Source organism: Silene latifolia, chromosome 10 (genome assembly GCF_048544455.1).
Source record: "Silene latifolia isolate original U9 population chromosome 10, ASM4854445v1, whole genome shotgun sequence".
In the NCBI taxonomy this organism is placed as follows: Eukaryota; Viridiplantae; Streptophyta; class Magnoliopsida; order Caryophyllales; family Caryophyllaceae; genus Silene; species Silene latifolia.
In genome coordinates this window covers 34418906-34446623 of record NC_133535.1, presented here as the reverse complement: position 1 = coordinate 34446623, position 27718 = coordinate 34418906, and positions in this window count along the sequence as shown.

Genomic DNA, 27718 nt, shown 5'->3' with positions numbered 1-27718 from the left:
TTCGGTCAAGAGGGAGGATTTTGTGAAATTATTATTTTTGTTCAACAACAAAAACTAGAGAGATTTTATTTTTCTCAAGTTGTAATTAATAAGAATGAATTAGTGTGAATGAAAATACACTACTTGAGTGTATAAGAGGGGGAGGCAACCGGTTTTGCCAAGGGTAGAGTGCCCAATGCTTGCACACATTTGTTCTTCTCAAGACACATAGTGTAGGGCTAGGTTTAGGTCTATAAAGGACATAATCATTATGCCTAATTCTCAATTAGAGCACCAATTAAATCCTAAACTTACCCAACTCCCTCCACTCACACGGCACACTCATACAAAATGGGTCCATTTTATGTTTTGTCAATTTGTTAATTTGTATTGTGTGACAATTGGACATGTTATTTGACATGTCATTTAAATAATTCATTTTTAACAAATTAAAAAATAAATGAAATAAATCACATACAAAATTAAATAGTAATTCACAATTACAATTACTTAAAATGGGTCATAGAATTATAAATCACAACTTCTTATATTTATAATAGGCAATTTATTCTATATTTTAATTGTTTCATAAACAATAATTTAATCTAAGCAATAAAACAATTCTATTACTTATGCCGAATCTTATTTAATCAAATTACAATAAGACACGTAATTTTGCTCACAAAATCACCCGTCAATTTTAAGGAATTTAATTAACCATTATCGGCATACGATTAATTAAATAATCAATTAAGAGCATTACCCTATAGGTATGACCTTAGGGGATCAACTGGTCACCACCGTCGTACGACAGTAATGTCAAACTCTAGTCAGCCAATCGGTACTGATATGTGTGGACCAGTTCACTAAGAAGTAATACTTTCCCTCATGTATTCTTAATATGAGATTTAAACATGTGATCTCAATATGATCAACAATGATATCGCACTATTGTCGGGGACACTCCAACATTAAATCCCAAATTTAAGAACATATCCATACTTAGAACTTTGTAAAAGACATTTCCTAGTTATGCTATGAAGAACAAATCTGAAAAACAACTACAACATGATAACAATACAAACATCACACAACAAATCTGTGAAAAACCCTAATTTCATCAACCCTAATTATCAAATCTAATCATTCTTAAGCCTAATACTTAAAACGCAACAGAAATCATGCTATATTTAACTTCAAATTATAATACCAAGCATCACACAACAATCTAATTTGTCTAATTCGAATAAAAAACGGACTACCCAGAGACCCTAATTAATTAAATTGAAATTATTCAAGTTGAATATTATACCTTGTAAAAGAGACATAAGAATGTCAAAGGAGGAGATGAGTCGCCGACAAACGCTCGTCGTGTGTTGTGGTTATCGCATCCAATTTCGTTGTGGCTATCGTGCGTCGTGGCTGCGTTGGTACCAAAATGATAGTGGCAGAAGGACGGTGGATAAGGGTGGTGAAATAGGGTGGTAGGCGAGTGACGTTGGATGAGAGTGGTGGCGGTGGAAAGGGAGGAAAGGGAGTGACAGGAGATGGAGGAAAGGATGACTGTATGACGATATGAGTTGGGTTGAAGTGTAGGCGATCTTTAGGGATTTAATAAAGAACGGCCAAGAATAGGGACCGTGCTCTTTGTTTTATCAAGGAGAGCGGTTCTGCATATATAACCGATCTCTTTTATATTTTAAGACGGTTGGTCAAACCTAACCGTTCTCTTTGTTAATGTACGAGAACGGTTTTAACAAACAACTGTTCTATATTACAATCATATATGCCCGTCAAACTAAAAATAACAAAGAGACCGGTTCCGCTATCAACCGTTCTTGAAGGGGTGTTCTCTTTGCCTTAAAATGTAGTAGTGTGTATGTTATAATAATAAACAAATATATGTTACAATAATACCTGATACATATTATTTAAACAAAAAAATTACATGTTAAGATAACAATAACTGTGTCACAATAGCAACTAATATGTGTTACAATAGCATATAATACGTGTTACAACTTATAATAACACCTCATGTGTTCCATTTTAGTAACAAACACTACTATATAAAATAGAAAAACACATTTTTACCAATATTGTAACACCGTTACATAGTAATTGTAATATAGTTGTTCCCTCATCGAAACACAACAACATAATTGTAACAAAATTACACAATTACTAAAAAAAAGGCTAAATTGTAATTAGAACCGTGATTAGTTTATAATTATTAAAAGCAAAAAGAAGCCTTAAATCAAGATAGAAGACATAACTTTAATCAAAAATACATAATGACCAAATTTCGCATTAATCACAATTTTGGACAAAGAAATACTCCGTATCATCTTTGATTTTTGGGATATTCTCTCGTGTACCCCTCAACTTTTTCATTTTCTACGATATACCTCTCTTTTCATGCAAAAAAACTTTGATCGTCAATAACTCTTGGCTACAAGTTCAGAATACGATAAACTTTTTTTGCAAATTGACCGTTTTTAAGAGGTCTTCCGTTTGAAAAAAAATTCACCGACGTCTCAACTCGTAGTCGGGAATTATGATCGGTCAAAGTTTATTCGTTAAAAAATGTTTGACCAACCATAACTATCGGCTAAGAGTTCAAAAAGCGGTGAATTTGTTTTTCAAATTGAAGGCCTTGACGAGATAATTGGTTTGGAAAAAAAATTACCGTTTTCTAAACTCGTAATAGAGAATTATTGTCGGTCAAAGTTTTTTTTACGAAAAACAAGGGGTACACCATAGAAAACGAAAAAGTTCAGGGGTACACGAGAGAATATCCCTTGATTTTTCGTTGGAAATTCCCTTTACCTTTGATTTGATTGTTACATGTCTTCTTGATTCATTTCCAGTAAATGATGTAGTAATTTACAAGATTTATGTTAACTTTTGTTTGATTTAATATGTGTAATTTTAATAAAAAAAATTAAAGAATTGGATGTTGAAAACGTGGGAATTGTAAGGGTGAAGCAAAAATTAAGAAAATTTAGGAGAGAGAATGCATTCAGTGGAAATAAAGGGACGCTAACTCTCTAAACCCACCGCGCGTTCTATTTTCTTTTGTGTCAACGTGGCGCAATCTGGACCCTTCTTTCCTACAGATCTTGTGATCCTTATTTGAACACAAGACTTATCTAAGGGAGTGGACTCACCGAATCTTGCCTATATATATATATATATATATATATATATATATATATATATATATATATATATATATATATAGAGAGAGAGAGAGAGGTAAGATCTAATGAGTCCCTTACCTCATTTAAGTCCTTAAGTCCCTCTAAGGGCCATTGGATGGACTAAATGGAAGGTTGAGATGAATTTGATTAAAGGCCATTAAAAAGAAAAGGAAAAAAATGTGGATGGTTGGATTGAGATGGATGGTTGAGATTGAAAATTACCAAAAAAAATTACCAATAATCAAATTTCTATACACTAATTAATTTTTCTTTCTCTCTCTAGCCCCTAATTAATCAGTTTTGAGTTTTAGATTTCAGAAAGTGTAAATGTAATGTTGTATGAGTTTTACAAGTGTAAATGTGACGGAAATTTTGAATTTATATAATTTTAACATTTTACAAGTGTAAATGTGAAGTTTTACGAGTGTAAATGTAACATTTTAAGAGTGTAAAATTTATTTTTTGTGACGGAAATTTTGAATTTATATAATTTTAACACTTTACAAGTGTAAATGTGAAGTTTTACGAGTGTAAATGTAACATTTCTAGAGTGTAAATTTGATTTTTTTTGTGACGGAAATTTTGAATTTATATAATTTTAACATTTTACAAGTGTAAATGTGATGTTTTACGAGTGTAAATGTAACATTTTAAGAGTGTAAATTTGATTTTTTGTGACGGAAATTTTGAATTTATATAATTTTAACACTTTACAAGTGTAAATGTGAAGTTTTACGAGTGTAAATGTAACATTTTTAGAGTGTAAAATTTATTTTTGGTGACGGAAATTTTGAATTTATATAATTTTAACATTTTACAAGTGTAAATGTGAAGTTTTACGAGTGTAAGCTGTCGTAACATTTTTAGAGTGTAAATTTGAATTTTTGTGACGGAAATTTTGAATTTATATAATTTTAACATTTTACAAGTGTAAATGTGATGTTTTACGAGCGTAAATGTAACATTTTAAGAGTGTAAATTTGATTTTTGGTGACGGAAATTTTGAATTTATATAATTTTAACATTTTACAAGTGTAAATGTGATGTTTTACGAGTGTAAATGTAACATTTTAAGAGTGTAAATTTAATTTTTAGTCAATTTGAAGGTTTTAGAGTGTAACTTTAGTCCTTTGAGTGTGAATTTGGTCCTTTATAAGTGTAACTTTGTCCTTTACGAGTAAAACTTTAGTCCGACTACCAAAAACGCCACCATCATCGTCCTCTCCCACCAACTCATATCCACAAAAATATATGAGTGCAAATTTATATAATTTTAACGAGTGTAAATGTAAAGAAATACAAGTGTAAATGTAAAGAAATACGAGTGTAAATGTTAAGATATAGTTGTAAATGTTAAGAAATATGAGTGTAAATTTAAAGAAATACGAGTGTAAATGTGAGGAGATACAAGTGTAAATTTAAAAGACATACGAGTGTAAATGTGAGGAGATACAAGTGTAAATTTAAATAAAAACGAGTGTAAATGTGAGGAAATACAAGTGTAAATTTAAAGAAATATGAGTGTAAATGTGAGGAAATACAAGTGTAAATTTAAAGAAATATGAGTATAAATGTGAGGAAATACGAGTGTAAATGTAATGATTTACGAGTGTAAATGTGAAAAAATACGAGTGTAAATGTGAAGAAATAAAAAAAAAGTATAATATAGATCTACAAAAATAAAATAAAAGCATTAAAAAACTAAAAACACAAGAAATATGAGTGTATAATATAGATCTACAAAAATAAAAAAAGTAGAACGATAACTTTAACAAAAAATTTATAACTCCCACAACAAACAATAACCTATTAAATTAAAATAAAACAAAAAAAATAAAAAATTGAAAGACAAAGACTAAAAACACATCAAAACAAATTAAAAGAACAAACCCATCAAAACAAATTGAAAGATAGAGGACAAAACATGCCCACACAGATCTACAACAAAAACAACAAACAATGACATTTTAATTAAAAAAAAATGCAGAAAAAACGACACATCAACAAAACCAAAAAGACAACCCACCAACCCACACAGTAAAACAACAAAACACAATAAAACAAAAAAGACAATAAAAAGGGAACACAATAAAAACACTATAACAATAAAAACAATAAAAAGCAACGAGAAGAAGAATGAAGAAGAAGAAAGGAGTGGATGGTGTTGATGGTGGGTCGTGGTGGTGGTGGTGAGCCGTGGGCTGCGGGTGGTTGTTGTCGTGGGTGGTTGGTGGTGGCAGATCTGGTGGTGGCGTGTTTGTTGTCGTGGTGGTGCGTGGTGGCGTGTTTGTTGTCGTGGTGGTGGTGGCGTGTTTGTTGTCGTGGTGGCGTGTTTGTTGTCACGGGCTTTGGGTTGTGGCGGTGGGGGCTGTGGGGGCTGTGGGAGAAACGGTGTGAGTCGTGGGTGGTTGGTGGTGGCAGATCTGGCAAGAGGGGAGGTGGTGGTGGTCGTGGGGAAATGTCGCGTGAGGGTTGTGGGTCGGTGAGTCGGTGAGGATAAAAGGAGGGTGGTGGGTCGGTGGTGGTGAGGATGAGAGGAGTGTTGTGGGTCGGTGGTGGTGTGGTTGGTGGGCGTGGGTAGGTGGCGGTGGAGGTGGAGGTGGTCGTGGAGTCGGGTAGGTGAGGAAGAGGGGGGAATTTTTTTTTTTGAATTATTTGGTTTTTGAATTTTGTTGGATTTTTGAGAGGATTTCAGTTTTTTTTGATTTTTAGAGAGATGAGGGGGAGGATAATTGTGAGATGAGAGAGAAGTGGGTGGAAAAAGAAGGGTTTTATAGTGCAATTAGGGTTTGATTAGTGATGGTAGAGAGGGAAAGGGATTAATTAGTATCAATCCCCTTATTTTAGCCTTAATCCCCTACTTTTTCCCTTCAATCTCAACCTCTCATCTCATCTTTTCAATGGCCCTCAAGAGGACTTAGAGACTCAAAGGTTGGAGGTGGACTCACTTGATCTCTTCTCTATATATATATATATATAGAGTGAAGTTCAAATGAGTCCACCTAAATTGGTGAGTCCACTAAGTCCTAATCTTGGCCATTGATCTTCCAAGATTGATGGTTGAGATTTTAAAATTTTATGATGAAAACTTTAGTGTTTTATAAATGAAACTTTAATTTATGATTGTAACTTTAATTCTTTACCATTATAACTTTAATATTTAAGTCAATTTTATAAATAAAAATTTAAATTTATGTTATAAAATTCTATTTTAAATATATAAAATTAATTTTTGAATTTAATAGTGCTTTACGAGTGAAACTTTAATATTAAAAATTGAAACATTAATTTTTTTTAGACAATTTCTAATATAAAAGTTTAAATTTATTTTATTTTACTGATTTATAAATGTAACTTTTATGATTTACGATTGAAATTTTTATGTTAAAAATTGAAATTTTAATTTTTTTTAGCCAACTTCTAACATTAAAATTTAAATTTTTTTAATTTTACAGATTTATAAATATAACTTTAATGTATTACGAGTGAAACTTTAATAGTAAAAATTGAAACTTTAATTTTTTTTAATAGTAAAAATTGAAACTTTAATTTTTTTAAATAATATCTCATATAAAAATTTGAATTTATTGAATTTTACGGATTTATAAATTCTACGTAAATATTATAAGTTTATGAATGTAACTTTAATGTTTTGCGATTGTAACTTTAGTCATTATTTATGAAACTTTATTTTTTTAGTATAATTAGTGCATATCAGAACATAAATTTAGTCCATATAAGCGTAACTTTAGTCCATATGCGTTGTAACTTTAATCCGTGCCGCTGAAACTTTATATTAATAATCATCAACAACCACCACTGCTTTCACCAAAACCACCATGACGTCAAGCTGCCAACACGCACCACCATTCGGAAAAAAAAACCATTCGAAAAAAAAAATCATAGATCTGAAAGTGAAACGAAAAAAAAACAAAAACAAAGGCGACAACATCAAATTAGTGGTGGTGGTTGCCAAGACATCATCACCACAGATGACCTCCCACCAAAAAATCTGAAAAACCCAAACAAAAATTGAGAAACGTGATGGCGTCGGCCTGACCCAACAACCACCACCACGACAACACGACACCACCACTATCAAATCTGAAAAAAAAAACAAACAAACAAGGAGGCGGCGGCGGCCTGACACCAACCTCCACCACGACATCACCACCATCACTAGCCCCACACTTGACCCACCAACACCAAATCTGGAAAAAAAAAAGAGAAATGAGAAGGCTGCGGCAGAAGCGCGGTTGTGATGCAGAGAGGAAGGAGATCTTGTGGGTGGACGTGGTGGTAGTGGTCCGTGAGACAGAGAGGCCCGCTGGGGGAGGTGGTGGTGGTGAGAGTGTAAAAAAAGAGGATAGAGGAGGAGGTAGTGGTGGTAAGCAGTGGCAATCGTGTTTGGTGGTGAGCGGGGGCGGACGTGCTCGGTGGTGGGCTGCGGATTTGTAGAGAGAAGGTGGGGAGGAAGAGAGAGAAGTGAGAATGTGATTGTGAGGCAGAAAAATGAAATTTTTAGGGTTTGGTAGTGTTTTTATATAGGGCCTCTATTTTGAGATTTAATCTTGACCTTTGATTTTGTTAAAATCTAATGGTGAGGATTAGGACTTATGGACTCACTTAAGGGAGATGGACTCATTTGATCCTAATTCTATATATATATATATATATATATATATATATATATATATATATATATATATATATATATATATATAGAGGTAAGATCTAATGAGTCCAACATGGACCATTGAGTCCATAAGTCCCTCTAAGGGCCATTGGATGGACTAAATGGAAGGTTGAGATGAATTTGATTAAAGGCCATTAAAAAGAAAAGGAAAAAAATGTGGATGGTTGGATTGAGATGGATGGTTGAGATTGAAAATTACCAAAAAAAATTACCACTAATCAAATTTCTAAACACTAATTAATTTTTCTTTCTCTCTCTAGCCCCTAATTAATCAGTTTTGAGTTTTAGATTTCAGAAGTGTAAATGTAATGTTGTATGAGTTTTACAAGTGTAAATGTGACGGAAATATAATTTTAACATTTTACAAGTGTAAATGTGATGTTTTACAAGTGTAAATGTAACATTTTAAGAGTGTAAATTTGATTTTTTGTGACGGAAATTTTGAATTTATATAATTTTAACATTTTACAAGTGTAAATGTGAAGTTTTACGAGTGTAAATGATACGTGCATTTTATATAGTCTTTTTAGCCTGTTTTATGCACGTATTTCTATGCTTTTATCGTGGTTTTATGCTACGAAATGCCCCGAATTGCATACTTTGGAAGTTCTTGTCTTATTTGCATGAATGAGCCATAAGTAGCGAAATCAAGCCTTTTACCATACTTTTAGCATGCATTTGGAGGAAGAGTGAATTTGGAGCGGGAATGAAGCTATTTTGAGATGCGCATTGGAGTAAGGAAGTTAGGCGAGCCAAGAGAGTGCTTCAATTTGCTAGTTCCTGCTTGTAAGAGCCATATCTCGAGTTTTACAACAGTTATTAAGGTGATTCTAGTTGGAGGTGAAAGCTTATCCTCTTAGCTTTCCAACGCCACCAACCACGCCTTATTTGTCCAAGTAACGAAGAAATGGCAGCCGTTTGAAGTTCAGTGCGCGAAGCAGGAATTACGCGCTGAGAAGTGCTCGATCGAGAACTATTTCTATTCGATCGTGAGCCCATTTGCTCGATCGAGAGCCACTTATTCTCGATCGAGTGGTTTTAGGATGAATAAGTACTCGATCGACTATTTTTCCTTTCGATCGACCAGTTCCTTTTATGCCTTTGCTCGATCGAGTGATTTAGTTACTCGATCGAGTGGATTTTGCTGACGGGCTGGGCTTTTTAGTTATTTTCCGTCATTAGGTTTAATTAAACTCCTAATTTCTTATAAATAGGAGTTAGGTCGTCAGTTATGTTATGCTTTTTATCCGGGGGACTGCACGTTACTCTTCTCCCTTCTTTATACACTGTTACTTTTCTTCTTGCTCATTTTCCGGATCACTTAATTCAGTAATTTCTTCCCTTATTCTCTTTTAATGCTTATTTCTTCTTTAATTATTGTTATTGCTTATTTTATTATGAATAGCTAATTCCCCTAGTATGTTAGGATTAGGGAAGCCGTGGTAGCAATGTTTTAATTGACTTATATAGATTAGTCTTGCGATAGGAATTGTATTAGGCAATTTAATTGTTATCCGGTCGAATGAATGCATGCAGGAGACCATAAATTTAGTTAACCCCGACCTAGATCGAAAGATTGGAAGGGAAGGCTTGCTTAATTACAATAGGGTATTGCAGTGAGGGCGAAAGTTAAGCTGTTTACGCTCTAGGGCGGTTTAAGGACCGAAAGGTGACGACCATAGCTCTTCTTATCAATAGTCTAATCGCTTTAGTATTCCCGATAGTATAAGATCTGATAGCTGCCACGGTGGACCGATTCCTAGCATACTTCCCTTCTCTTCTGTTAATTTCTCTTGCTTTTATTTCCTTTTTGCCTTAGCCTCAGTAGTTTAATCAAAATAATCAAAACCCCCATTCGTGACATTCCGACAGATAGAATAGACAAGTAGATAGTAAACCGCCTCCCTGTGGAGATCGACCCTACTTACCGCTGACTTCTGTTAGTAGTACTTAGGTATTTATTTTTGGTACGAAACGACAGTATCAAATTTTGGCGCCGTTGCCGGGGAGGCATTCTATTTATTTATTTGTTTAAATTTTATCTGTTTTTTTTTTTTTAGCCTCGGGGATTTTTCCCTTGAGGCCGTTTCCGATCTTTTTCCTTGAGTCTTTGTTCGATAGGCCTTACAGTACTACCTAGACAGTTCTAGGTGAAAGACATCAAAGGGAAGGCTTGAGTACCTTTGACCCATCATCGATGTCCCATTATATGGAAGTAGGTGATGCGCTACGGGAGATGTGGTTCTCACGAGCACAATGCAAGTTTGTAGTTGTGCCGCCACATCCACCCTATCAATGGCCGCCGCAACAAGATTCCCCTGATATACAAGAAGAAGACATTGCGGAGCTGAAATTCTTGATGGAGACACTTGCATTCCAAGCACAAGAATATGTCTCGCGAGTTGATAAGCTCGAGTCCGTAGTTGCTCGATTAGCGGTGAGATGGAGATAGAAGAGATCGCGGAGCTGACATATTCAATGGCAACGCTTGTATCACAAATGCAAGAGAGTAATAAAAATATGGACGCTCGATTCCATGAGCTTGAATCTGTAGTTGCTCAGATAGCAGCTGAGATGCAAGAAGAAGAAGTATACCTTGCTGAGAGCGGTTCTTCCCCGGAGGATACCGTGTTACCCAATGCTGAGGAAGACTTCTATGACTCGGATGACGAGTTTCTATCATATTTCACTGCCCCACACGAGGATTTCAGCGCTGTACAGGAGGAATCACTCGATCGAGTGATTAATATCGGTCGATCGAGTGATTTTCCAGAAGAAAGTGCTCGATCGAGTGAACATTCTACTCGATCGAGTGGAAATCAGGAGGAAACTGCTCGATCGAATGAAGACTCTACTCGATCGAGTAGTTTGGCCATTGGGAGCTTTGGTTCGTCATTTGGGCTTGATTTTGATGACGATTTTGACGATGATAACGGTTATGGTGAATCACCCTTATTCAAAGCCGAGTTAGATGCGCTTGAGGCTGAGATTTACGGGACGGATTCCACTGAGGGTGACAAAAGGACAGTTGGGTCGGTGATTACTCCTAGCACGGAAGAGGTAATGAATTCTTTTATCTATGATTCCGTCATTAAGAGTGATCAACCTGAGGTAGTAAACGGTAATTTCATTATTATTTGTAAATTGCCTCGTCTTATTCATGCTTCCTTTTTCAAAGCTATACCCCCTCATATGTGGACGCATAAATTAGCGATTTTTCACCGTCCTTATCATTTTAATTTCGTTAATCTGAAATGGAGCCCTACTTTATTGACAATTGCTCCCGCGCTCCTATATTTTGTGGATAAATTTAGGAGCGCCCATAGGAAATTTGTTAGACTTAAATGCTTACATAATTTTATTTCCTATTTCTGTATTCCACTTTGGTGCTACTTATGCTGTTGTGTAGCACATGCGCAGATTCATGATTTAATGCTGCGCGCTTTGAGCTGTTTTGATCGTGATTAACCAGAGAGCTCGAAGAAAAAGAAGGTCGAGCTGGGACCTGTCTGAAGCTAGCGCTACCCGGGAGGCAACCCGGCGATTTTATTTTTGCATTTTAATTCATTCCAGTTGCAATAAATGGTTTTTATACCATAGACTATCTCAGTATGCTTGTTTTTGTCAGTTGCGGGCTGTTTTTCATTGCATTTTGCAGGAATACGCTGAGGATCACTCGATCGAGTACTTGTTGTACTCGATCGAGCACTTTTGCTGCCAAATCCACTCGATCGACCACCTGCAGAAAGAAAACCACTCGATCGACCACAGTACCATTCGATCGAGCAGTTTTAGATGCCCATTCACTCGTGTTGACTTGGATTAGCTTCCTGAGACGGTTTTTCGGGCCCTTAGCAACCTCCCATTTCATGGTCGGTTTGGGGAGGTCCCCTTATTCGCGCATTTTGTGAGTTTTTCCGCTCTTACTCTCTCTTCTTCTTTTAGTTTGCGTTTCCTTTCCATGTTTTGGTACAATGAGGGCATTGTACAGTTTGGTTTGGGGAGGTTATGCATCCATATCTGTGTCTGCATATTGTTTTTATTGCATTTCAGTTATCACATTTAATTTATGTTTGCATTGTTGTTTATTCTTATTAAAATTTAAAATTCCATAAAAAATTGAATAATTTCAAAAAAAAATTTCAAAAATTTCACGTTTAATTTAAGCATATAGGTTGAGTCGGAACGGTAGATTTCAATGATGATATTGCACTGCAACTGTCTTTTTGCTTAAGCCTTGCAATAAACTGTTATCTTTTAGTTTTGTCTTTTGCATATCTACGAGTTAATGTTAAAATTTAGCTGAACGAATAGACTTGACCTTAAATTTTGGCAACCTACTTATAATTTCTAAGATTTAGAACCTTATAAACTGGTGTCATTTATGACCAGTTTCATGTAGGATTGTGAGTAGTTACTCCTTGCATAACATGTATCATCAATTTGCACGTATATGAAATTCAATTGCTTTTTGCCTTCATACATTCGGGTTAGTGGTTGGTGTCACATGCAGGGAGGTGCTTACATTTTTCCCCTTTCTTTCATTTTTACCCATTTAACTCCACATTAGCCAAATTTGCCAGTTGACCCTTAGCTACATCCAAATTTAGCCTGCCTTGTCAAGCTAGTTTAGATTGTATTTTTTGCGGTATACTGTTTATTGTATCAAATCTTGGCTCATATCATATTGATTTGGAGTTGGTAATTTATTGAAGAAAAGGAGGATGAAGAAAAAAAAGACATGAAAAAGAAAAAAAAAAGTTGAAAAAGGAATTCGAAAAAAAAAAAGAAAAAAAATCAGAAAAGAAGAAACCAAAAGAAAAGAATAGAGAAAGAAAGGAAAAAAAAAGATGTTGTTTGGTTGACGGTTTCTGCTCCTATGATCTATCTTACATTATTTGAGGAGTATGTTCAGTTTGGTTTGGTGAGTTTTGTGCCAAATGAAGGGCATGTATTTATTCATAATTGAGTTGGAAATGGATGTTGATATATGGTTTTGTTTAGGTACTAGCTTGGCCGCCTATACCTCCACATTCCCATAAATGTTTTGCCTTTTCTTACCCATTGCCTCACTTTACCATACTTTTGTAAGCCCTCGGCTGTGACAGGACCTCGTTTGGTTGGAATGTATGTACGGTAGCTAGAATTGTCTATCATATTAGTTGCATGCATGTTTATGTGGGTCGTAGTCTAAGTGAGCGACTATTTTTCTTTTTCTCTCTTACATTCAATTGCTTACCCTTTGCTTCATGAGAGAAGAGTGACCCGTGAGAGTCCATTATTAAAGGTCTTGCAAGGTCGACGGTTCAGCTTTATTATAAACATCTTACAACTCGTTTGCATTTGACTGTCCTGCTATAAGTGTTTAGTTTGCTTGCATTAAATTGGCTTAAGTGGGCATTTGTAGCTAGCTCTGAGTTATCTTTTTCCGTCCCATTAGCATATAGTTTTGAGTTTACTCGAGGACGAGTAAAGGTTTGGTTTGGGGAGATTTGATACGTGCATTTTATATAGTCTTTTTAGCCTGTTTTATGCACGTATTTCTATGCTTTTATCGTGGTTTTATGCTACGAAATGCCCCGAATTGCATACTTTGGAAGTTCTTGTCTTATTTGCAGGAATGAGCCATAAGTAGCGAAATCAAGCCTTTTACCATCCTTTTAGCATGCATTTGGAGGAAGAGTGAATTTGGAGCGGGAATGAAGCTATTTTGAGATGCGCATTGGAGTAAGGAAGTTAGGCGAGCCAAGAGAGTGCTTCAATTTGCTAGTTCCTGCTTGTAAGAGCCATATCTCGAGTTCTACAACAGTTATTAAGGTGATTCTAGTTGGAGGTGAAAGCTTATCCTCTTAGCTTTCCAACGCCACCAACCACGCCTTATTTGTCCAAGTAACGAAGAAATGGCAGCCGTTTGAAGTTCAGTGCGCGAAGCAGGAATTACGCGCTGAGAAGTGCTCGATCGAGAACTATTTCTATTCGATCGTGAGCCCATTTGCTCGATCGAGAGCCACTTCTTCTCGATCGAGTGGTTTTAGGATGAATAAGTACTCGATCGACTATTTTTCCTTTCGATCGACCAGTTCCTTTTATGCCTTTGCTCGATCGAGTGATTTAGTTACTCGATCGAGTGGATTTTGCTGACGGGCTGGGCTTTTTAGTTATTTTCCGTCATTAGGTTTAATTAAACTCCTAATTTCTTATAAATAGGAGTTAGGTCGTCAGTTATGTTATGCTTTTTATCCGGGGGACTACACGTTACTCTTCTCCCTTCTTTATACACTGTTACTTTTCTTCTTGCTCATTTTCCGGATCACTTAATTCAGTAATTTCTTCCCTTATTCTCTTTTAATGCTTATTTCTTCTTTAATTATTGTTATTGCTTATTTTATTATGAATAGCTAATTCCCCTAGTATGTTAGGATTAGGGAAGCCGTGGTAGCAATGTTTTAATTGACTTATATAGATTAGTCTTGCGATAGGAATTGTATTAGGCAATTTAATTGTTATCCGGTCGAATGAATGCATGCAGGAGACCATAAATTTAGTTAACCCCGACCTAGATCGAAAGATTGGAAGGGAAGGCTTGCTTAATTACAATAGGGTATTGCAGTGAGGGCGAAAGTTAAGCTGTTTACGCTCTAGGGCGGTTTAAAGACCGAAAGGTGACGACCATAGCTCTTCTTATCAATAGTCTAATCGCTTTAGTATTCCCGATAGTATAAGATCTGATAGCTGCCACGGTGGACCGATTCCTAGCATACTTCCTTTCTCTTCTGTTAATTTCTCTTGCTTTTATTTCCTTTTTGCCTTAGCCTCAGTAGTTTAATCAAAATAATCAAAACCCCCATTCGTGACATTAAACGGATAGAATAGACAAGTAGATAGTAAACCGCCTCCCTGTGGAGATCGACCCTACTTACCGCTGACTTCTGTTAGTAGTACTTAGGTATTTATTTTTGGTACGAAACGACAGTATCAGTAAATGTAACATTTTAAGAGTGTAAATTTAATTTTTTGTGACGGAAATTTTGAATTTATATAATTTTAACATTTTACAAGTGTAAATGTGATGTTTTACGAGTGTAAATGTAAACATTTTAAGAGTGTAAATTTGATTTTTTGTGACGGAAATTTTGAATTTATATAATTTTAACATTTTACAAGTGTAAATGTGATGTTTTACGAGTGTAAATGTAACATTTTAAGAGTGTAAATTTGATTTTTTGTGACGGAAATTTTGAATTTATATAATTTTAACATTTTACAAGTGTAAATGTGAAGTTTTACGAGTGTAAATGTAACATTTTAAGAGTGTAAATTTAATTTTTTGTGACGGAAATTTTGAATTTATATAATTTTAACATTTTACAAGTGTAAATGTGATGTTTTACGAGTGTAAATGTAAACATTTTAAGAGTGTAAATTTGATTTTTTGTGACGGAAATTTTGAATTTATATAATTTTAACATTTTACGAGTGTAAATGTAACATTTTAAGAGTGTAAATTTAATTTTTTGTGACGGAAATTTTGAATTTATATAATTTTAACATTTTACAAGTGTAAATGTGATGTTTTACGAGTGTAAATGTTACATTTTAAGGGTGTAAATTTGATTTTTTGTGACGGAAATTTTGAATTTACATAAATTTAACATTTTACAAGTGTAAATGTGATGTTTAACATTTTAAGAGTGTAAATTTGATTTTTTGTGACGGAAATTTTGAATTTACATAATTTTAACATTTTACAAGTGTAAATGTGATGTTTTACGAGTGTAAATTTAATGTTTTAAGAGTGTAAATGTAGTATTTTAAGAGTAAACTAGTTTTGTGGCCCGTGAAATTCACGGGATGTTTTGTTTTGAATGTGATGTTTCTAGTGTTTTTATTAGTTGAAATTTTATAAAATATCAAAACATATAGTAAGCTCACCTTATGAATAATTCATCACTGATTGTGTATTAAGATTACGGGCATTTATATGTTAACATAAAGATCAAAGTCGATAAATTAGATAAGCCAAAGTAGGTGAATATTGCTATTTTTTCGAAGGTAAAATGATGGGAAAAAAAAAACAAACAAATACCAAAATAAAATATACATTTGAAAAAAAAAGGAAAAAAAAAACTATTAGTCATTCACGTTGATGTCGTCAATCTTGTAGTTAGTCTCCAATATATAGTTATTTAAGCTGTCCTAGTATTTTACTTCTTCATATAGTCTTCTTTTTTCAACGAATCGACCCTATAATAAAAAAGTAACTCAATAATTAGTCTGAATTAACCAACAAAATAGTGAAATTTGTTTTATACAATATTATCGTTGTTAACTTAAGTGTCCTCTTAAATAGTGAAAGAAAAAGGGAATGAGAATGAAGTCGTAGAGATGTATGTATTACATTTGAATAGCTCAACACCACAAATATTGATATCCACTAAATGAGAACAAAACAAACACAAACAATGAAATTGGAAATGTGATGAACATTTCATAACCCAATGGAACTTACATAAAAAGTAAATAAATTAGTTAATAATTTTAAAACCTTAATACACTTGGCTTGATGTTGATAGAATAATAGGAAAGTTTAATGATACATTTAGTTCTACTGACGATAGAGATAAGAAAAATTTTGGCTTATAAATTTTGTCTTCCATAAAAAATATATAAAGAATTGAGGATGCGTTTTATGACTTTTGAGCATCCTTTTTCATTATTATCAAAATTAATATAGGCATAAATATCAATCAAGGTTCACGACTTTTGAGCATCATTTTTCATTATTATGAAATTTAATATAAACATTAATAAGGAATAAAGAGAAATGGAATGTATAAGTTTTGCTTGATTATTATTATTGTTATAATTTTTTTTACAAGATCCACTTTACAAGAGAATTATTTAAGATGTTGTCTAATTATGTAATTAAAATATGACATGTAAATAATGATAGTTAGTTTTATTTGCCTTTTAATTAGATTTATATATTTTATATTTAGATTATTGAGTTATAGATTTTTCTCATTATTATGAAATTTAATATAGACATAAATATGGAGGAAAGGAGAAATGGAATGTAAAAGATTTGCTTTATTCATATTCTTATTTATTTTTTGTTTTTTTACAAAATCCACTTTGCATAAGAGTGGTTAGAAATTATCTTATGAAATTTGAAATATGACATTCAGATGATGGTAGATAGTTTGGCTTACTTTTTAATAATAGATTATAGTTTTATAAATTCAATTATTATTCCATGCATGTCATATTGTCAATATAATTAAATAATCAATAAAAATGAATAAGAATTAATGGGGTGTGAAAAAGTCATGTGAAATAAAATTGAATGTTCTAAGCTATCCTTTTAATTAGATAGTATAGACTTCATGCAATGTTATTGATAATTAAATATGTCATCTTCCTGAAATTTCAATACAAACACAAACACAATAACTAAATAACATTTCTTGCTATTAATAAATTTAAAACATAATAAGGATAAAAAGTGAAAGAATTCATTTAATTATCTATATATGTATACTTTACCTACCAACTTTTTGAATAAAAATGAAAATTAGGATTGTTATAATAGTTATATAGGAAACTTTTTGTTATTAATTATTGATTAAATTCAACAATTTATTCGAGGGAAGAGGAACGATTTTGTGAATTAAAAGGGACATAAAAAAATTATGATAACTACAAATTATAATGATGGTGAGGGAAAACCAAAAAACCATCCTATTAAATAAAAGAAATTAAAGGTTAAATAAATAAGTAGATTAATAACCAAATTTATGAGAGGAAAGTAAAGAGTTTGTATTAATTTATTTTTTGTGTTTGCAATTAATATTTTTTTTAATTTTTTTTACTTATAAGCATGTGACAGTTTTAAAGATAACTTTTTAATACATAATCTAGACTTTTATAATATTGTATAAATAAATAATCAAGTAATCAATATAGATAAATTAGCATTTACCAATAAAAAATCGACATGTGGATTAAAAATTAAATGTTTTAAGTAACCTTTTAACTATATTGTATAGGTACAAATTTTTTTTCAACTCCATTTATTCTTCTTCGTTCTTAATTTCATGTATTCGATTTTTTTATTTCAAATACATATAATACTACTCCATATGAAATATTTTGAAATTATTAGCTTATAATTAATGCATATTTTTTTTATTGTAATTTTTTTTAGTTAATTAAGTTTAAAGCTAATGGAATATGGATGGATTTATAAAGAAAATAAGTGAATTAAATTGATGCAATATAATAATAAATTGATAATCCATGTCATATTAGTTTGCCAAGTCACATTGTTATTGCATACGTGGCTTTTTTTCATCCCATGTGGCATTGTCTACGTGGCTTTTTTAGGCTAGCCTTTTAATAATGTTATATAGATTGGTCCTTTGAGTGTAACTTTGGTCCTTTATAAGTGTCAACTTTGTCCTTTACGAGTAAAACTTTAGTCCGACTACCAAAAAATGCCACCATCATCGTCCTTCCCCACCAACTCATATCCACAAAAAATATGAGTGCAAATTTATATAATTTTAACGAGTGTAAATGTAAAGAAATACAAGTGTAAATGTAAAGAAATACGAGTGTAAATGTTAAGAAATACGACTGTAAATGTTAAGAAATATGAGTGTAAATTTAAAGAAATACGAGTGTAAATGTGAGGAGATACAAGTGTAAATATAAGAGAAATACGAGTGTAAATGTGAGGAGATACAAGTGTAAATTTAAATAAAAACGAGTGTAAATGTGAGGAAATACAAGTGTAAATGTAAAAATTATAAGTGTAAATGTAAAGAAATACGAGTGTAATTGTAAAGACATATGAGTGTAAATGTAAAGAAATATGAGTGTAAATGTAAAAAAATATGAGTATAATAAATATATTTATTAGATCTAGAATAAAAATCATGATAAAACAACATCAACAACACTAGATCTAATAAAGAGAGATTGAAAAAAAACATCTAACAAAAATATAACATTAAATCTAATAATAATAACAATAATAATAAACATAACACTTTATTGTTGAAAAAAAAAAAAAAAAAAAAAAAAACACAAACAAAAACAAAAACAAAAACGACAACAAACACAACAACCACCACCATTTATTTACACAACTCTCAACTACTGTCAGATCTACTCTCAAATCTTAAAAAAAAAAAAAAAAAAAAGGAAAACGAGAAACAGAGAAAGAGATAAACGAGTGCACACACTACACTAGACACGAACAAAGCATAAAAACCCGACATGGGTGAGAGGAGAGAGAGGTGGCGGCAAGGAGTGGTGCGTGGTGGTGCGTGGTGGTGCGGCGTGGTGGTGCATGAGCAGTGCGGCCCAGATCTGCAAAAAAGAGAGGAGATATGGTGGTGTCGGGTTGTGACTTGCGAGAATGGCGGGTAGGGGTGGTCGGTTGGTGAAAGGAAGGGAGTTGGTTGGGCTGTTTGAGGCGTGGGGCTCGGATCTGGAGGTGGTTGTGGTTGTGGTTGTGGTTGTCGTGGGGTGGTGGTGAGTTAGTGGTGGTTGTCGTGGGGTGGTCGTGAGGTTGTGGTGGTTGTCGTGAGGTATTTGTGGTGGGGTGGTCGTGAGGCAGTGGTGGTTGTAGTGAGGTGGTTGTGGTGGATCTGAAAAGGGGCTGCGTTTTTTTTTTTTTTTGAATTGATGGTGATGGTGGTGGCGGTGCTGCTAGTTGGTGAGTGGCGGCAGTAGAAAAAGGTGGTGGTGATGTGCGGTTGTTGTGGTGGCGGTGCTGCTAGATGGTGACGGGGCAAAAAAAGGTGATGGTGATGTGCGGTTGTTGTGGGTCACGACAGGCAGGGGGAGGAGGCACAAATGGAGGTCGGGGCTGGGGTTGGGTGGTGGTGGGTGAGTGAGGATGAGGAGGGAAATTTTTTTTTTTGATTTTTTGAATTTTTGGGTTTTGGAATTGTTTTGGTTTTGGGGGGTTTTTAGAGAGATGAGTGGGAGGATAATTGTGTGATAGGAGAGAGAAGTGGGTGGAAAAAAAAGGGTTATATAGTGAAATTAGGGGGTTGATTAGTGTGGTAGTGAGAGAAACTGATTAATTAGGATTGATCCCCTCCATTTAGCATTAATCCCTCCCTTTTTTCCTTCAATCTCAACCCTCCATCCTATCTTTTCAATGGCTCTTATGAGGACTTAGGGACTCAAAGGTTGGAGGTGGACTTACTTGATCCTTCCTCTATATATATATATATATATATATATATATATATATAGGCGGGATCTCGTGAGTTTGGTTCTTACAGTGAGTTGTGAGTTTGAAAATTTTCAACCATTGATTTAAGGGAAACCAACGCCTGAGATTGAAACTAAAAAAAGAAAAAAAAACCTGACATCATATATCGTCTTTCTTCCCCAAAAAACGATTAAAAAATAAAAAATACCTTGACTTTTGGGCAAAATTAGTATACTAGCAATGATATCTCCTGCAATTTCACGAATTCTACCATTAAATTCAACAATATCGTCAATTTTCGACATTTTTGGTGCCCAAATATGGATTGTGTTGCCTCCTGCGTTTCAAGTGATTTTTAAGCATTTCGAGTCTCAACATTGATGCAGTAAGAATTCAAACATCCGTCATCGTTGTTGGGCAATTCATAACTAAATTTATTTATACTGCCCAAGTCCCGATTTAAGATTAAGGAAGAGATTGGGTTTATTGTCTTAAAATCTGGGTTTGGTTGATGAATAATTGAAAGATTAGGTTAATTAATTAAGAAAGGCAAATGGGGAAGAGATTAGGTTTATTGTCTTAACCTTTCTGACGAGTGGAGCACCATACTTAAGGAAGATTGACCTGAAAGTGTACCAAAGTTATGAGGAACTGTTGATGGCTTTAGGAAACATGTTCAAGGTCTGCATCGAAAAATACTCGGAAAGAGACGGGTACAATGAATCAGAGTACGCACCAACTTATGAAGACAAAGATGGTGACTGGATGCTTGTCGGAGACGTTCCCTGGGAGATGTTCATCACCTCTTGCAAGAGATTTAGAATCATGAAATCTTCAGAAGCTAAAGGGCTTGGCTGTTTATAATGATCAGGTCCCTGCAAAAAGTGTTGAATCTAAAAAAAGTCAAGATTTCAAGCAATGTGTGTGTCGAGACTTTAGAAAACAGATCGGATGTTCTTTTGGGTCATTTTTACTGCTTGTAATTTGGTTAATATGGTATTCCTGGTGGATTTTGAGTCTTTTGTTCTTGTTTTTGAGAGAAACTGATATTAGAAACTGTACTATTTCGAAATTCGGATCAAGGTGGTTGTGGATTGGTGATCAATTTGTTGATGGCGAAGAACGAGTGGATGAAGAGGACGAAAGTGGTGGTTGTGGAGGCGAGTGAGGAATGTTGGTGTCGCCGCTGCTGGTTGATGCGGGTCAAGTACTTAGTAGCCATCAGTTACCGTCAACATGTACATCCACTAGTATTTCAAAACTTTACTGCATAGGATGGAATTGGTTTATTAACAGATTGAGAAAATGGTTTACTTTCCATGCCTATTTTAGCGAAAAAATGATCTGTTGGTTGGACGCTGCTGCGTCACATTAGCTAATCGCTGCTCGTGCCTCTCGTTTGTGTGGGTGGGTGGGGGTTGAGAGTCCGTTAGATATTTTTTTGGCAACCGCCAATATACATTAGCACTTACTAGTGCGTTTAGCGGAATTTCTAATCTAGTTTCTTAGGAATCAGATTACCCCTCTTTGTATGACAAGCATCCTTACTCTCATGCGTTCGAGATGTATAGCATATAGGAGTATGATTTTTCCTTACAATCTATGCTGTGTTGCAGATATATCTCACTTAGCACAAGCTACAAAAAATACAGTTGATATATTACTCAAAGGAGTTAATGACAGAACTATAGAAGTCTTGTCGAAGAAAGCAAGCATATTCTTGAAATGGTTTGCATTGCTTCTTTTTAACTTATACAGTTATACCATCTAGATAAGCCTATATATGAGAATTAATTGATTGGATCATCTTTCAATTTTATTGAAGGCTAATTGCGTGTCACGGAGAAGAGAAATCCTGCACACAAATTTTCTTACTCCTCCAACATTGAAGGAGGCTATGGCGGTTTTAAATAAATTAGTTGCTGAAAGTCTTCTTCAGCCCACTTTTCTTTGTTAAAGTTACAATAACACCAGAATAACAATACCACCAGAATAACAGCACAATAACACGTGGTAAAAAGAGTAAAAAAAATGAAAGTAGTAAAAAACTCAAAGTGACATCGGAACATCACAATAACACCGGAATAACAATAACAGTAGAATAACAGCACAATAACATCTGGTAAAAAAGAGTAAAAAAATCAAAGTAGTAAAAAAAACTAAGTGACACCGGAATAACATCACAATAACACCAGAATAACAGCACAATAACATGTGGTGAAAAAAGAGTAAAAAAATCAAAGTAGTAAAAAAATCAAAATAGTAAAAAAATCAAAGTGACACCGGAATAACATCACAATAACAGCAAAAAAAAACAATAACACGTGGTAAAAAAAAAGTCGTAAAAAAAATCAAAGTAACAGCAGAATAACATCACAATAACAGCACAATAACAATAACAGCACAATAACATGTGGTAAAAAAAAAAAGAGAAAAAAAATTAAAGTCGTAAAAAAAAAAAATCAAACTAACAGCAGAATAACATCACAATAACAGCGGAATAACAATAACAACACAATAACATGTATAGTAAAAAAAAGAGAAAAAAATCAAAGTCGTAAAAAAAAAAATTCACAATAACAGTATAATTACACGAGGTAAAAAAAATAAGAGTAAAAAAAGGGTTTTTTGATAACTACTACCTTTGTACTACACTGTTTTAAGAATTACTACCAAAATAATTTTCGTTTAAAAACTACTACCAATAAGTTTGTTTTTTTTAAAAACACTACCAAATCTCATCTAAAGCCAATAAAACACAATCTCAGCCATTTATTTTTGAATTTCCATCTTAATTAGTAAATTTTATAGCTTTAACCAGTTACTTTGATGAAGTTTAAACAACTTTTTTACCTTAGATAGGTGAATTAGATGAATCTAAGTTAAAGTGATTTTGCCCCAAAATGATTGGCAAACGGTAGTATTGGTTGTGTTAAAGGGATAAAATGTATAACTTAAGATGAAAAGTCAAAAATAAATGGTCGAATTGTGTTTTACTGGGGTTTGGATGAAACTTGGTAGTGTTTTTAAAAAAATTTAAACTTATTGGTAGTAGTTTTTAAACGAAAATTATTTTGGTAGTAGTTCTTAAAACAGTGTAAGTACAAAGGTAATAGTTATCAAAAAACCCTAAAAAAAATTCAATTAAAAAAAAATCTGGTACAAAAAGAAAAAGAAAAAAAAGTTAACATAATGAGAAAACTAGAGAAAAACATAAGAGAAAAAAATCAAAGTTGTAAAAAAAAGTATAATAACACGAGGTAAAAAAAGAAGAAAAAAAATTAAAGTAAAATAAAAAAAGAGTAGCACTAGAAAAAAGAGAAAATAAGTAAATGACAGTGATTTTATATGACAGGTAAGATTAGATCTTGACCATTCATCTCTAATATAATCTAGTGGCTGAGATTTCAAAGCACAAACTCACAACTCACCATAAGAAACCAAACTGCCCGGGAAGCATATCCGTTTTAAGGCACGGGATACCGCCAAAGCCCATCTCTTGAATGTCTGAGATTTGATTGTTGGAGAGGCCACTATTGATGAAATTTAGAAGACCACTAGGACTCATCCTTGTTTTCAATACCGGAAAATCTTCAGAAGGATTACATCCAGCTTGTTGCATACTTGTGACAGGGACTTCTTGATGTCTGCTTGACCCTGCTCCGTCTAGTGCCGACGTTTCTGAACGTGTTCTCTTCATAATGACACATGTAATCATAAAAAATGTAGATGTCAATGTAATCAATGTACCTAACCAACAACAAATGTGTATGGACGTATGTGATAAACTGAACCTATATCTCACGGTGCAAAACACATAGTAGCCTCATTGAAAATGATCAAGCTAAACAAAAATAAACCATGATAAAGGTTTCCAGAAACAATATGCATAGGTACATTTATGCACACAACATAAACTAAAAAACGTATCCAGTAACTCATTTACCGTACATATAACCCGTATTGACGTACCTGACTGGCACAAAACCCCATAAATGAACAAAACTCACATCAACACACAAACAATCCATGAAAAAATACTCTCCCTACATACCAAGGGCATCATAGATACGTTACAGCGGAAAAAAAATAAATTGCAAAACAAATGCAGATGTGGTCACCCTCTTGAAAGGACACTGATGCAGTCATTGTTATTAAACGCAAAATAACGTACGTATGGGCTAAATAGACGTGATTAACGCGTATTAAAGTGCACCTACACCCTAAAATACTCATTAAGTGTAAAACCCCAACTGAAACACACAACAAAACAAAAACAAATAAATAAAATAATACAAAAAGTCAAAAAAAGCATATAACACACACACAAACTGATGCCAAGCATAGAAAAATGCCACAAATACGTAGGACATATCAGTAAGTCAAACAAACCACATGAATGTACCTATCAACTGACAAGGTGTGACTGATAACCGTTGTGACGTACCTAGCTGATACAGAACCATTAAAACGTATAAAAAAGGCAGATAACGCACACACAAACTGAATTCTGAAGTAAACACAAGGACATAACGTGGAAAATACACATAAAATTAGCTCAACAAGAAAAAACAACAAAAAAAGGTTGTAAACAACACAAATTTCAGAAAGAAAACTTCAAAACTACAATCATGTTAAACTTAGAATGCTAACACAGCAAAAAAAAGGAAAAAAAATGTAAAATCGAACAAAAAAAGTAGGGAAATATACTACCTAGTTGAGAATACACCAAGACGACGATGCTCTTAAATTGAAACGGAACAAAAACCTGCATGCAACCGAACGGAAGTAAATATCAAATAAAGTCAATGAATAAGCCGAACATAAACAAAAATATGCCTAAAATTAATCACGACAGTAATAACAAATACCTAATTAACAGAATCTCAACCATAACGCAGATAAACCTGCATTAATGATTTCGAAAGACAACGACGAAGTTAGATTCAGCTTATTAAAGGATAATTCAGCTTAATAAAACAAATAATCGAAGAAATAGGCATTAACAACTAAAAGTTGAAGATCAAAACATACCAAAATACTTGCGAAGTTCATAGAAATAGAGCGATTAAGTAGAGTAGAACGAGAAAACGGCAGACGAATGATAATCGATCATCGTTATCAACAATTAATTCACCGCAAATTGACGAACAAGCGATTTGAGGAAGAAATTAGGGTAAAACTGCATTAATGATTTGAAAGACAACGACTAAGTTAGATTGACTTATTAAAGGATAACTAAAGCTTAATAAAACAAAAAATCGAAGAAATAGACATTAACAACTAAAAGTTGAAGATCAAATCATACCAAATTACTTGCGAAATTCATAGAAATAGAGCGATTAAGGAAATTAGAACGAGAAAACGGCAGAGGAATGATAATCGTTCATCGTTATCAACAATTATTTCACCTGAAATTGACAATGAAATGATTTGGGGAAGAAATTAGGGTTAGTTTATGGTGATTTGGGGGAAAAAGGTAGAGAGAAGAACGAAACTAAAAAAATGAAAGGAGAGAGAAGGAAATGAAAAAATATCACAAATATATATGAACCGCGTAAAATAGAAAAATTAGGCAGACCGCGTAAAATAGAAAAATCTGTTATAAAATCCTACTATTGTAGGTCGTTCTCACCGTTTGCACCGAGTGATCGTTCTCACCGGATCCTAAATCTATATATATATATATATATATATATATATATATATATATATATATATATATATATATATATATATATATATATATATATATATATATATATATATATATATATATATAGGAATGGGATCATGTGAGGATACACTATCTTTTTGAGGATTGAGGATTTCGTTAAAATATCACAGGTTGTTCAATACAATATCACAGGTTATTCGATAAAATATCACAAAAAAAAACACCTGTGCAAAAAAAAAAAAATTATAATTTTTTTTTTCAAAAAAAAAAAATGGCAAAGGTCAAATTTTTCGTGATATTGTATTCACTAATCCTCAATCCTCAAATATTTAGGAGTTCTCACCGGATCCGTATATATATATATACATATATATATATATATATATATATATATATATATATATATATATATATATATATATATATATATATATATATATATATATATATAGAATTAGGATCAAATGAGTCCACCTTCCTTTGGTGAGTCCATAAGTCCTAATTCTGGCCATTAGATTATAATAAAATTAAGGGCCAAGATTAAATCTCAAAATAAAGGCTCCATATAAAAACAACCAAACCCTAAATATTTTTCATTTCTCTGCCTCACAAACTGTAATACTCCGTATTTTTAATAATAATTTATAAGAATAATTTATATAATTTAATGAGTAATTAAATGACATTTCTAATACTAAATACAAGTAAGACGTTAATTAAATAATAAATTAATAATTCAAATCGGGAATTGGGTTTGGCTAATATTTGTGCTTTGGGCTTAGTTGGTAATCGAGTGTTGGACTATGTGGTATTATTATATGGGCCGAATTTATTAAATTGCTATTAGTGTAATCGGGATTTATATCGGGAATTAATAATAATATAACAAGGGAATAATATTATATAAAGGTAATTATAATTATAATAATAATAATAAAGTTATGGCAATAATAATTAGTAAATATTATATGAGTAAATTATAGTTATGGTAGAATTAATAATATATGATAAATAATAATGATATAATTAGAATGACAATTTCTATACTAAATAGAATAAGGAAAGTTACATGGTTTCCTAATTGGCCTCGTATTCTCTAAATCTTACACTATAAATACCACCTTAAATCTGATAAATAAATTACAAATAAAAAGAAGAAGCTTTAGGAGGCGGAAAGAAAGAAGAATTAATAAAATCAATTGGTCGACTTGAGGTAATTAACTCAGCTTAAAGCGGTTTATATTCTTTTCATGCAAGCAACTTTAGATCGATAGTATGACTTATATAGACCACCATAGGACTCGGGAATTGAACCTATAGCGACATTGGACTGCCAAGTTTATAACCTGACCATTGTTGACCGTCATTGACCGTGTTAGGATGGCGTTTAGGGCGGCTAAAGGTGGCTGGTCAGGGGGGTTATACGAGTTGGTTGTGGGTGATTAGAATGAGTAGTTGAACCCCTAATTGACCTCGACTTGACCTGGGTATAGAGGGGTTGTGATGGGGGAAGGTGGTCGGTCCTTTTGGTGGTGGCGGAATGGTGGCAGGTGGCGGTTTATGGCGGTGGTGGCGAAAACAGGGGAAGGACTCGTGTTTTGGGCAGGCTGTTTCGAGGGGGTTTTTAGTGGTTGTAAGAGGTCTGGGTTAGGGGGTTTTTGGGTGGTTCTTGTCGAGGGAGGATAGGGGAGTTTATTGGTGGTTGTAGGTGGCGGTGAAGGTGGCGTTAGGTGGTGGTTAGAGGCGTGTTTTATGGGGTGTCAGGTGAGTGTTGCGGTTGGTGTCGTGTGATAGGGCGTGGGTTTGTGGGTTGTTGGTGGTGGTTTAGCTGGTGGTTAAGGACGAGTTGGATGCGTGGGGTTGCAGGCTAGGGGTGTCGAGGTTGGGTGGTGGCTGTGGTGGCTTGTGGTGTCGGGTTTGGTGGGTTTTAA